Below are 12322 nucleotides of genomic sequence, written 5' to 3'. Positions count from 1 at the left end.
GGTAAGAAGTAGGTTCAAAAGTTAGGAGGAAGCAGGGAAAAGAGTGCAAGGGTACATGCCATCCTATTGCACAATAAGAACATTCATTTGGGTAAAAATTGTGGTTAGCAAACCCTCTAACCCCTTGTTGGGAAAAGGGCGGTTCCTCAAAGGAACCTCTAAAACAGAGGGTGATTTCTAAAGATAGACTGTAGAGAAAGGCACTGACTTCTTCTCTCATTAAGAAAACACACAACACTTCACATTTCAGTCTGAAATTGGTGTTGATAAGGAAGGGAAATATCTAGCACAATGTGAAATAATAAAATATGTTAAAAAATGCAAAAGAAAACATACATAGTAGTGACTTGCTCTTAATTCAATGGATATTTATGGTTTACTGCTTTGAAGTGACTGCCTTGTGCAATAAACTCTGAATTAGACAATGCAAGTCCTAGATTCCTTACTGTGATCCTCCAAAACTCAATAAATTCCTACTGAAAAGGAGCAGAAAGATCTCTTCCAGTCCCAGGGGGCCAGAAGATTTACTACAGCCTGAGCTAGCCTACACTGATGACTAATTATTCCTGCTATTAAAAAATGCGTGTTTTATCTTAAACATGACTCATCAAGAGTGAAGCTCTCCAACATTTCCCCTTTCCAGTTTGAGACTCAGAAAAGTCGTAGACACGAAAGGTACCCACAGTGTTTAGAGAATGGAGCTCACTGTTTTGTTACTGCTGTGAAAATTCACACACTTTAAAAAGCCAGTGCTTCATTGATTCCAGGAAACTTCATCCCTGTGTTCTAGAGCCTTACCTCACAGCTCCCAGCCACCATATTCCTGGGATAACCACTGGTAGGAGATGTTACAAAACATTAACAGACTCAGGGAATGATAAACCTCACAGGCTGTTCAGGTGTTTAACCCTGGCCTCCCTCTCTCTGAGGAGTTGTGAGATGATCAGTGTGGTGCCCCTGCACACCCTGCTCACACCTGGCCTGCTCTCCCAAAATGGATCCTCTTCTGCTGCTCTACATTTCAGTTCTCATCTTTCCTTACTTTTCCATCTCATGCCCCTCCTCTGCCAGAACTGTGTTGACAGAAACTTTCCAAAAGTTTTAGTTGTGCAGCTGCCAAGAAAATCTTTACTCCCACCGTCATCAGATTCACAATCCAGTTTCTACATCCCCTGCATCTACAATCCCCATTTTTACATTATCTGTTTCAACCCCATGCCCGTGAAGGATGTTTGTGCTTCAGAACATGGGCATTCTTGAAATGAATTTTAAAATTACTAGCTCAAAATAAATGAATTAAAAGCATTGAAATGTTCAAAGCTAGAATTGCCTTTCTTGGTGGTTCCTTTATAGTGTCTTCCAGTACAAAGACCTAAAGGTGTTTTGTAGCCATGAATTAATTTTGCCTTGTGGTGCACCCAGGGGAGATGACAGAGCCTCTCACCCTGCAGAATGAAGGCAAAGGCACAGAGCATTGAAGAGGTGGGCTCCAAACCCATTCTCCTGCAGCAGATACTTTTATTTTTAGTTGGTGAACTACTGACATTTTGCAATAAACATTGAATAACCAGAATATCCGATGACCACATGAAGTGCCTCTAAAAACAGAAAAAAAACAAACAAACAAAGCCAATTCTGAGAACTTGTCCCTTAGTGACTTTTCTAACCCTTAACAGGGATTGGGATGAACATCCAAATTCTGCTTGTTTTGGACAATCTGACAGTTAAAGAACTTGTATTCCCAGGCCATAAGTGGATAAGACTTACTATAAAAATACTATATATATCTATGATATCTAAGATATTGTTCATTTAAAACAAGAAATAAGAACTTGAAGTATTTTGGAGATATTCTGGGGGAAAAGACAAAGCCATGTGGAGCAGAGACTATCAGGAGAAGGGGTCAGAGGCAGGAAGAGGGCAAGACATGGGAATGCAATGCCAAGTCCTAGCTGTCATTCATGGGTAAGGATATGACATTTATGCAATGCAAACAGATTCAAACTCTCCTTCCCCACAGAACTACACAGCAGGACAAATCCAGAAATGAGGATATTTGAATGCTGATAACTGACTTTCCTTTACCCTTTCTTGAAACATTTAATTCCCTCTTGGTCTCTAAATAGTTTCAGATGCGTGCGAAGTTCTTAACTATATTAATATTTTTCCTTTTCCATACCACAAAAACTTTCATTTTGGAGGAAAGATATTTTTTCCTCCAGAGAAAGAAACGTTTCTTAGAGGACAAATTCTAATCTGTTTTAGGTACAAGTTATCTAGCAAACCACTACACACGGGGATATTTATCACTGAAATTGATAAAACATAAGATCTCCAGAAGTCCAACAGATATGCAAGCCAGCATGACTAACTGGGCAAGGATCCGTGCAAACAAAACTGCAAGTTCCTCAGCTATTTCATTTGCAACAAGAAGTGAGTTTTGAAATGCTGGCAAAGTCTTCTGGGTTTGTTTAGGCCACATCACCATGACAGCAAAGCACTGCCCAGCTCTTCATGCATTGTACAGCTTTGCAAGAGACTGGTGAGGGGAAGCTCAAAGGAAAAAACACGGCCAGATGTCATTTGGGAGATCACAGGAGATACCCCAGCCCGTGGATAACCTTTCTCTCCAACCACAGAGCTTTTGTCAGGCTCTTTCTCTGGAGCAACGCTGAATTTTCAACAGCATGGGTTGAATTTCCTGAGCAAGGCAAATATATTCCACTTGTTTTCCATGGCCAAGAGCTAATGAACTTGTGAAAGGTCAGCAGTGCAAACAAGAGTCGTGTATTCCAAGGGCAGGACTGCTCTCAGCTCAGCCACACTTCTGCTCTGCCATCCACCTACCTAGGCTGGAATCAGGGCCTCATGGGAGCTGCTGCTGAGAAATTTTCTGGGAAAACATTTTCAGGTCAAAACAGCAATGCAAGGCTGTTATCAGAGAACTGCAGATATGGAAAGGTGTGCTGGTTTAAAAAAATGTACAAAAAATGATTTTGAGAAGCTGACATTTCAAAAGGTGACAATTTTGCTCTGCAGCTCGAAATCATGATTTCAACACTTTGGTTTACAATTTCTTAAGTAACTAACCCAAGCATTTTTTAAAATCTGAAATTACATATTTTGATGAAGCTCATGTGATTTCTTCTTGTTTTCTCACAAAAGTTTTAAAATTTTTAAAATGCTTTTCCTTGCTCTAGTTATAGGGAAGAAAATTTAAGCCCTTGGGAAAGCTGAGAAGATGTGAAAGCTTTTTCAGTCCAATCTAGGCAAAGTAGGATTCCCATCCATTTCATTCAAAATGAGGCACAAGGTTCCAGCCTGGCTCCTCTGCTCCTCAAAGGGGCATTGTTTCATTCTGAGATGATCCAGGCAATCCATGAGCTTTGGCCCATTTATTTTGTCTCAAGACAACAATAGCTGCACAGGTACAGGGTTGGTTTTTTAAATGAGAGAAAATGCCCACACAATTCCAGTAAATCTGCAGACATCAGAAGGAATCCTCAGAACATCTGTAAGGAGTTTGGTCTCATTCCTGTGACAAGTTTGCATTTAAGAATGTCATGTTCTTCTAGTAAGCTGCTTGTTTGGAATCAAAGTATTTTCAGCACTAAACACAAGAGATGTAAATTTGGGGGCTTGCAGCCAAGGCCACCACTCCTATAGAATAGAAAGAGCACAGGCTGTTCTCTACAGCTCCTGTTCTGCTCATTGAGCCAGAGGCAGAGGGCAACATCCACAGCAACCCCATCCTGGTCAGACATCCCTCCCATGGCCTGTGAGACCTGTCAGCAGAATAGAAGGAATTTTTCAGCCTCCAAATCAGGACCCTTGGAGGACCCTTCCCATTCAGCACAGTGAATAAGAGCAAATTGAAATGCAGCCACTGCCTACCCCAGTTCCCTGGCATTTAGTAGATACTTGCATTGGTTAATTATCACCAGTCCTGTCCTACCTCGAGCTCCCAAATATTGCAACAAACTGCTTCAGGGAAGAACAAGCACACAGGGGTCTGCATGTGCCAGAAATGCCGTGGGAATAGAAAGCATCTGGGTTTGAAGATGTAGCATCCACAGATTGGTTCTGCACAAATACACTGATGAGGAGAGCCAGCCACTGGGTTCTGACCCCAATTTCTAGATTCAGCAACCAACAGAGGCCAACAGAGTTTAATTATGAATTTTTTTCCAAGCGGTTGGGCACTCAGCTGAGTTCCTGTGGCTGTAACTCAGCTGTGTTACAAGCCATCTCCAGCAAGAAGGCACTGGAGCAGGAGGTAATTGAGGGTTGGCTCCCAGAGGGAATTTTCCCTTAAAAGGATAACGACATTGTCATGAAGAAACCAGCTCACTTCCACTGCCCGCAGAGCTTTCTGCGGGCACGGCTGCCAGAGCTGGGGGCGGTGGTGGCTATTGAGAGCAGGAGGCAGGAGCAGCAGGGCAGTGCCCGCTCCTACAGGGCAGTGCCTACTCCCTACAGAGCAGTGCCCGCTCCCTACAGAGCAGTGCCCAATCCCTACAGAGCAGTGTCCACTCCCTACAGGGCAGTGCCCACTCCTACAGGGCAGTGCCCACTCCCTACACGGCAGTGCCTACTCCCTACAGAGCAGTGCTCACTCCCTACAGGGCAGTGCCCACTCCCTACAGGGCAGTGCCCAATCCCTACAGAGCAGCGCTCACTCCCTACAGGGCAGTGCCCACTCCCTACAGGGCAGTGCCTACTCCCTACAGGGCAGTGCTCACTCCCTACAGGGCAGTGCCCGCTCCTACACGGCAGTGCCCAATCCCTACAGGGCAGTGCCCGCTCCTACAGGGCAAGGCCTGCTCCCTGCATGCCACAGTTACTGCATGCTCTGCCATGATGGGCTGCAGCACACACAGGCAGCCCCAGAATGTCACTTCAGCGCCATGTAACAAGAGGCCAACTCCCATCATCTGCTTGAAGTGAAAAGAAACCCAAGTGAGGGTTTCCCCAAAACCCTCAGAAGAAGCATTTGCACTCAAAATGAGCAATATTTTCAGAGAGGGGAAGGCAGTGTAACAGCTGAAAGCATGCCAAGGAATATTTCCAATTAAGTATTTTTCCACCAGAAAATAACCAAAATCCCAGCTTTTCATTTGAGAATTTGTGGAACAATTCTTATCAAAACTCTTAAGATGGGATCCAGGAGGATGATGAAGGAGCAGAACCCCGTGGTGGGTGGCCTCAGCCTGTTGACTTGAACCTCAGCTTCCCATAACCAAGAGGAAACTGCCTTAGCTCTAACACAGCCCTGCTCCATACCCAGGATACCTCCTTGTCCTCTGGACAGCCCACCCACCTGGAGCTTTGCACTGTGCTCTCTTGTGCAGCTTTTACATGGAATGAAGCTGAAATGGGCAAGGCTGGGTTTGGCCCAGCTGTAGTGGCAGGCACCAATTCCCACCTCACAGCTAAAGCTTCTCTTGGGTGAGGTTTTCAACTCTGACTCATGCTTCTGTCTCTAGCACTGAATAAGCCACCTATCACACTGCAAGAGAAGGAACCAGAGCCTGGTGTTTCCCTGCACCCTGATGAGAGGACAAAATATGTGCAAGTGAGCAACAGCCAGGTCTGAAATGAGCAGAGACTCCTGAGCTGGCAGTGCAACAGAGGCTTACACAGAGTAAAACACCATCCCTTTCTTTGAGGACAGGCAGCCCAGAGAACCCCAAGCAGCTCGAGTTCTTCCATTGCAGTGGGGAGTCCAGCCCAGAGAATGGCTCTGACAGATTTCTGGTGACCAACACGTCATCACTGCTGGAAGCAGGAGCTCCTAGTACTGAGCACCTTTAAGAGATGGACCACCAGCAACCTCCTTGAGACCACAGAGGTCAGCTCAGGAGCTGCAGTAATTCTGCAGCTGCTCCCAGTTCTGCCTGGTGGTTGCTCTATCTGGTCCCATCCTGTTACTACTGTCTTTGTGAAGTGTCCACTTGAAACAGTGCTATTTCAGGAACTCCACAAGCAGCCATGGAGATTCAGCACACTTCCTCTTTGCTTTAGGGGTAGAAAATTTCATTTTCTAATCAGTCTTCCTCTGTAGAAAGAAGTATTAAAAGCTTCAGCAAGGTAAGTGTGTTAGTGTCGATAAACAGAAACTCATCCAGAGCAAAACAGCAGAAAGCTGGAGAATTACAGGTGGCTACAGGCACAGACTGGTTGCCATTTGGCTTTTTTTTTCTATGAGTAACAGCAAGAAAATGAGTCAGACTCTGTGGCTGAGTCACAGTGAGTGAATATAAACTTGCTTTTCAGACCAAGAGAGCTTGGGCAGGTGGAGGAAGAGTTCTGTATAATCTGCCCTGGATAAACACAGCATGGTCCCTCCATGTGCAAGTCCTGCTCCAGGGCCTAGGATCTGCAAGCCTGCCCCAAAGGAAGACCTCGTGGTGGAAATATATAATAAACATATGACAACATCTGCCTTGTGTTTCCTGTGCTGTGTACAGATTATCTCTCTCTACAGATAACCCTGTCCTTCTCAAAGAGAAAGCTGGGGTTGTGCTTTAAAAACGCTGCTGATATCAGTGACAATTTGAGTCAGTTCATTCTGTACCTGTTCTCAGACCACGTGTATCACCACATCTCAGCACCATCTGCTCAACACCTGAGTGATGTGATTACACATCTGCCCGGGGTTGTTTGTTCCCTCATCCCTCCTGAGCACTGAAGCCAGAGGCAGGATGGGCAAAGTGTGCTCTCTGCATTCACGTGTGCTCTCCCCACAGGCAGAGTGGAGCTGACGCCCAGCTGAGCTCCCCCACCTCTCTCCACTGGTGTCATTATTTTCCATGTTGCTTGTTGAGCCCAGCAGTGAAGAAGCCCTGGGAATGCAGAAGCCCATGCCAGAGCATGATCACCACCAACTGCAGCAGAGGACTTTAAAGGGAAGCCTGGTGGGCTGCAGTAAAGTAAAAATCATCAGGCTACAATGTGACATCAGCAGAGCTCCTTGTAGAACACAAGACTGCGGCTGCTGTCCCAACCCCCTCCCCCTGCCTCCAATTCCAAGACCATAAAATTACTCATTAGGCTTGGAACAAAACACTTCCGGTGCACTTGCATGTGGCTGGAGGCAGAGACAGATGTTTGGGGCTCTGGAAGAAAATTGCTGCGAGACAGAAATGAAACACTTCCAAAGCTGCACTGTGCTTGCCTGCTCCTGTTGGACTGCATGGGGGTCAGATTAGAAGGGAGCAATGGCATCACTGAGCAACCCTTTGCTTCCACTTAGCTTTTATTAAATCCTCAAACCCAATTTTCTGTTTCACTTCAAGTTTTGCACGGAGTGCTTCAGCATGGCATAAGAGCAGCTCAGGGCTGTGCCTCTGGAAGTAGGTTTCAGCACTTTGGGTTTATGGTTAAAAAATCCTACATTTCAGCTGCACTTTTGTCTTGAAAAGAACAGGGAGAGATTGCCTTTAGGAGCCAGACAATCCTCAGAGGCCCAGGAAGCAGAGGATCCTCCCTCTTTTTACACATGCAGTAAAGTGAGAATAAAAACATTGCCTGCAGGCATGTCAGTGAGGGGATTAGGATTCAGTGTCCCGATTAAAGCTTGGTTTATCCGAGGCAGCCGTTCCCACCTCCCATAACCAAACACTTGCTCAGTTAACCATCACATTCAAACAAGGGAGGGCAGTGACTCCAGCTCCACCACAGCATTTCTCTTCTTAAATTCAAGAAAGAATATTCTGCCTTTAGATCCTTTCCTGCTACATTTGCTTTTGGTCACACAGTAGATATTTTAAGACCATACTATTGCTTAAGACCACAATATTGGTCAAACCTGGTCCTCAGGCACTAAGCCTGAACACAATGGGCTCATATAGACCTCCCTCAGCCAAGCATCACAGAAATAACAGATTTTTTTCTCCTACAGTTATTTCTCAGGTATCATTCAGGTACAAAAGACACTGGGGAGGTATTTTTTTGCCTCTGACATATTCCTGCAGGATAGATGTGAGCCCAATTCTCCACAGCTGGAAGGAGAATATATCGAGTTGGAAGATGTAGTGGCCATATGTCAGTAAACTCCATGTGGAGGCCAGGGATCAGCAGGAGTGGCCTGGTGGTCAGAACAACCCTTGCCACAGCGCTAATTACATGTAAGCTTCACTTTCAAAGCTACATAGAAGCTTAAGCTCATTTATCTTTACAAGGGATTTAGAGGCCTATCGGCTTTGGGAAGTGAGAGTGACAGGAGAGGGAAGTGCCAAATCACCAGCTCAAACTTCCAGTTGCTGTTAATATGGACTGAGCTATCTGTGTCAGCACCATGCAGTGCACTGGCAAGGCTCACTCACCAGCCCTGTCTGACATCTCTGCCTGGTTCCTTGAGACTTTTTCTTACCAACAAACAAACAAACCCTTCAGTTTCTCTAACGTGATTTCCTCCCAATCCCATAATACTGGATTATTCCTAAGCCTAAAGCAAAGAACATCACTTTGTGATTCAGGCTGCTTCCTGAGCTAGGAGCAACAGCTCTGCTGAAATACCTCATTCTGTGCTGTCTGAAACACTACACAGCATGAGCCGAGTCTGGGAAGACAGGAAAAATGGAATTATAGGCTCGTGAAATGGACACTGACAAAAACCTGAAATGTCGAGCTCACTCAGATGCAGTCTGTGTTTAATCCAGTCATCAGACAGTCTCTGTTTAGCTAAATATTTGACTTCAGAATTGGGCCTGAATTATTATTGGCAAAGCTTCCAAGCTCCACAGGTCCCTCTAACAAGCTGTTCCTCTGTGGAAGCCTTGCAAGGAAATGAATGCAGCCTTTGAGGAAACTGCTGGAACCCTTTTCAGGCTTCAGAGTGGGTTTGTGGAGTCCCGTTAGGTGTCCAGGCCTTCTGAAAGCTCCATATGTTGAGTGTTAGAAGCTACAGGGTTGATGTTTGTGTGCATTTCTGGGATGTTCCCAGAGGAGTTCTGGCTCCGCAGCATGTCACAGGAACAGAGTTATCAAAGAAAGCACCAAAAATAACCTAGTCTACAGAACAACTAAAAGCCAAATCCAGACAAAAAATAAATAAGCTGGAGCCACACATGAAGCCATGTAGCCAGAGCTGTAACGTGTATTCCATTCTAATGGGACATTTCTGAAAGAGCACAGAACTGGCATGGTTGGTCCCTTGTGAATACCCACAGCAGGGACATAAAGAAGCACAAACATTCAATTCCTCATCAACGCAGCTGGGCACCACAGGGCCCAAAGATGTGGTTCAGGTGCTGCCAGGCAGCCCCATGGCTGCTGTCTCAGCACACTGGCAAGTTTGACACCCTGTCACGTAGAAACAGTCCCTCAGCACTGAAAGAGGAACGTGGTCATCCCCTCTCCCATGCAGTATTCAATTTCCTGTCTGTGCCAGCATATGCCAAAAAAGACAATCCTCCAGGGATGGAAGCTGTTCCTTGTTCCTCAAGGCAGGCTCCCCTTCTGTGGGCAGCTCAGAGAAGCAGAAGCTTGGCTTCCCAAATTACAGGCAGCTGCAGGCAGGAGGAATCACCTTCCAGTTTTGTTTCCAAAGGAAGATTATAAATTAAAGTCCAATTTGCTAAACCTCTAGGTAAGCAACTGTTTCTGCATAAACACATACTGGTTTGTGGGCTGTATTACACAGCTAACTGCAAATCTGACTGGCTTGAAAATCACACTGTATACAACTAAACCAGGGAGCTAACAGAGGCACATTTTAAAATTACATGGATTTAACCAGCCTGGCTCATGATTTTTGAATGTGATCAAAAATAATGATTATCGTAAAGCAGTGCCTAAAAATTGTGCCTGCAAAATAAGAGCACAAAATTCTCTGACAGAGAGCTTCACTTCTAAGTGAGAAAGAGCACAAAGCCGGCTCAGCTAAAATTATTCTTCAAGTGAAATAAAGCTGAAGATTTTAACACCATCCTGAAGATGGGGTCAATGTCTGGAATATTTTGCAAAAAGGGGTCAAATTACCTCCTCCTCCTGTCATTCTCTGTGCTACAACATTAGTGGAAAAATCCAAGAGCTGTTTTAGGTCTGTTAGCTAATAAATGGATCACCAGGCGAATGTTCAGTGTCGTTAACAAATTGTCTCAGCATTCTGTACTTAGTATCAGCAGAAAGTCTTGGTCCCTTCCACCCCTGCACACACACCACTTTGGGAAGGACAGAAGGAACTGCCTACATTGCCTTTTTTTGTGCCTGCTGGAAACATCCAAGCTGACAAGCAGATGCGAACTCTCAGTGCATCTGCGCTGTTCCTCCTCCGAGATCAGCATTAACCCGCAGGAGAGCCGTGGGTGATGAGTCCTGGCTGACTCAAGCTCTGGAAGACAATGATATTAACAGTGGCAGTTTAAATCCAGACAGCTTTCCATCCAAGGATCTCTTACAGCATGACAAAAGGCTAGCAAGAGCCGGAGGTCCCATCTAAGGCTGGGATGCACAGTACCTCCATAGTCCGTGCAAGCAGGGATTATTCCCTGCCCTATTCAGGGCTGTTTCCCCAGGCACCAGGATACCCAGTGGGAAGGGCTCAGCCCTTCTCAGTCACTCCTGCTGGCGCCGTTCCAGTTTGTCTGAAGACACTTAAATATTCATGGAGAAAGCGCAAGACTCCGTCTTGCCGGGTGCACAGATTGCTCCCCAGGGAAACAGGACACCTGCCTTCCCCACTCCCTGCTCCATCAAATCATTAATTATTTAAAGTAACAGGAAAGAGCAAGAAAAACTCTGCGCATCAGACATGCCTGCAGCCTGTTGTTTACGGTGCTCTCTGGGGTCTTGTGTGGCCCGAGGTTTGCATCTCCCCTCAGGCAGAAACAAGGATCAAGCCCAGCTTTCCCCTTTCCTCGGGGAGGATGCTCTACCAGCTAAGCTATTGCACAAAAGAAGGGTTTCCCCTTTATCCAGACAGACCTTATGTTCACTTTTCCTATCAGAGAGTATTTTTTTTTAACTTCAGTTTGAATAAAAGGCAAACAAAACACAAATCCAAATCTCTGAGAGAAGCAGCTATCCATAAACCTCCACACATTCTGTATTTGCTCAAGAGCTTAGGGTCTACCTCTGCATTTTACAGCTGGGCAGGCCAAGCCGTAGTGATCCAACTGCATCAGCAAGCACTTGGCTACTGAATCTATCGGTGATGGGTTTCAATGAAATGGAAACCAATGTCTCCTTGCCCTAAAGACAGTCTGGTGTGCACAGAGTGGCATGTTAGGAGAAGCAGAGGGTCTCTTCTTATCTGCCTCCCCCCGTCTTCCAACACACCAAAGGCCCCACGCTCTCTCACAGGAGCAGCACAGATCCACACAAGGGTCCCCGAGATGGGGATGTCCCCCAAAACTGTCCCGAGCCCAGGGAACAGCCCCATCTGCACCCTGGACTCTACTGCTAGAGCAGGAAGTCGTGGCAGGTGAACAGCACTGGCACCCTCATGTGGTGACAGGCACCAGAGCGAGCTCACAGCCAAAATCAGCGGTACAGAGAGAGATACTTCTCCAGAGGGACTTCTCCAGGGCGTCCTGACAAAGACCATCTGTGGGCCAGCATGGACTAGGGACGGGACACAAACCTGATGCCACATCTCCTATCCTGAGACCAGCAGCAAAGAATGACAGAATGGTCTGGGCTGGAAGGGACTTAAGGATCATCCAGTTCCACCACCTTCCATGGGCAGAGACACCTTCCACTATCCCAGGGTGCTCCAAGCCCCATCCAACCTGGCCTTGGATGCTTCCAGGGATGGGGTTCATATAAGGTCTCCCCAGAGCTCTCTCTTCTCCAGGCTGAGCACCTCCAGCTCTCCCAGTCTGGCTCCAGAGCAGAGGTGCTCCAACCCTTGGAGAATTTCTGTGGCCTCCTCTGGACTCACTCCAGCTGCTCCATGTCCTTCTGATGTTGGGGAGCCCAGAGATGGAAGCAGTATTACAGGGGAGGAGTACTGTGGGGGACCCACAGAAACTGATCTGATTATCCCCAAAACCTGAGCTTAACCTGGTTTCTTCCTTATCATACTATTAAAATGGAGAACAAAATAAAAGATAAAACCAGTCCAGATGCTGAAACTGGAGAATTCACCAAACTCTGAGGGAAAAGCCCTTTTGCCCCCTCCGGCACTTGCTGAGGGACGTGTGGTGACAAGAGCACCTCATTCCCAGGAAACATCAATACCTGAACCCTGCTTTCACGGGAAAACTAAAAGAACCCCTCGTATTTTCGACTGCTTAGAAATCTCTCTCCTCCCAAACTGCTCTGGAAACAGAATTAAATTAATTTTGAATTAAATTAATTTTAAATTAAACCACCC

Source organism: Zonotrichia albicollis, chromosome 11 (assembly GCF_047830755.1).
Source record: "Zonotrichia albicollis isolate bZonAlb1 chromosome 11, bZonAlb1.hap1, whole genome shotgun sequence".
NCBI classification, from domain to species: domain Eukaryota; kingdom Metazoa; phylum Chordata; class Aves; order Passeriformes; family Passerellidae; genus Zonotrichia; species Zonotrichia albicollis.
The sequence above is the reverse complement of the archived record's forward strand: the minus strand, read 5'-3'. Positions refer to the sequence as shown.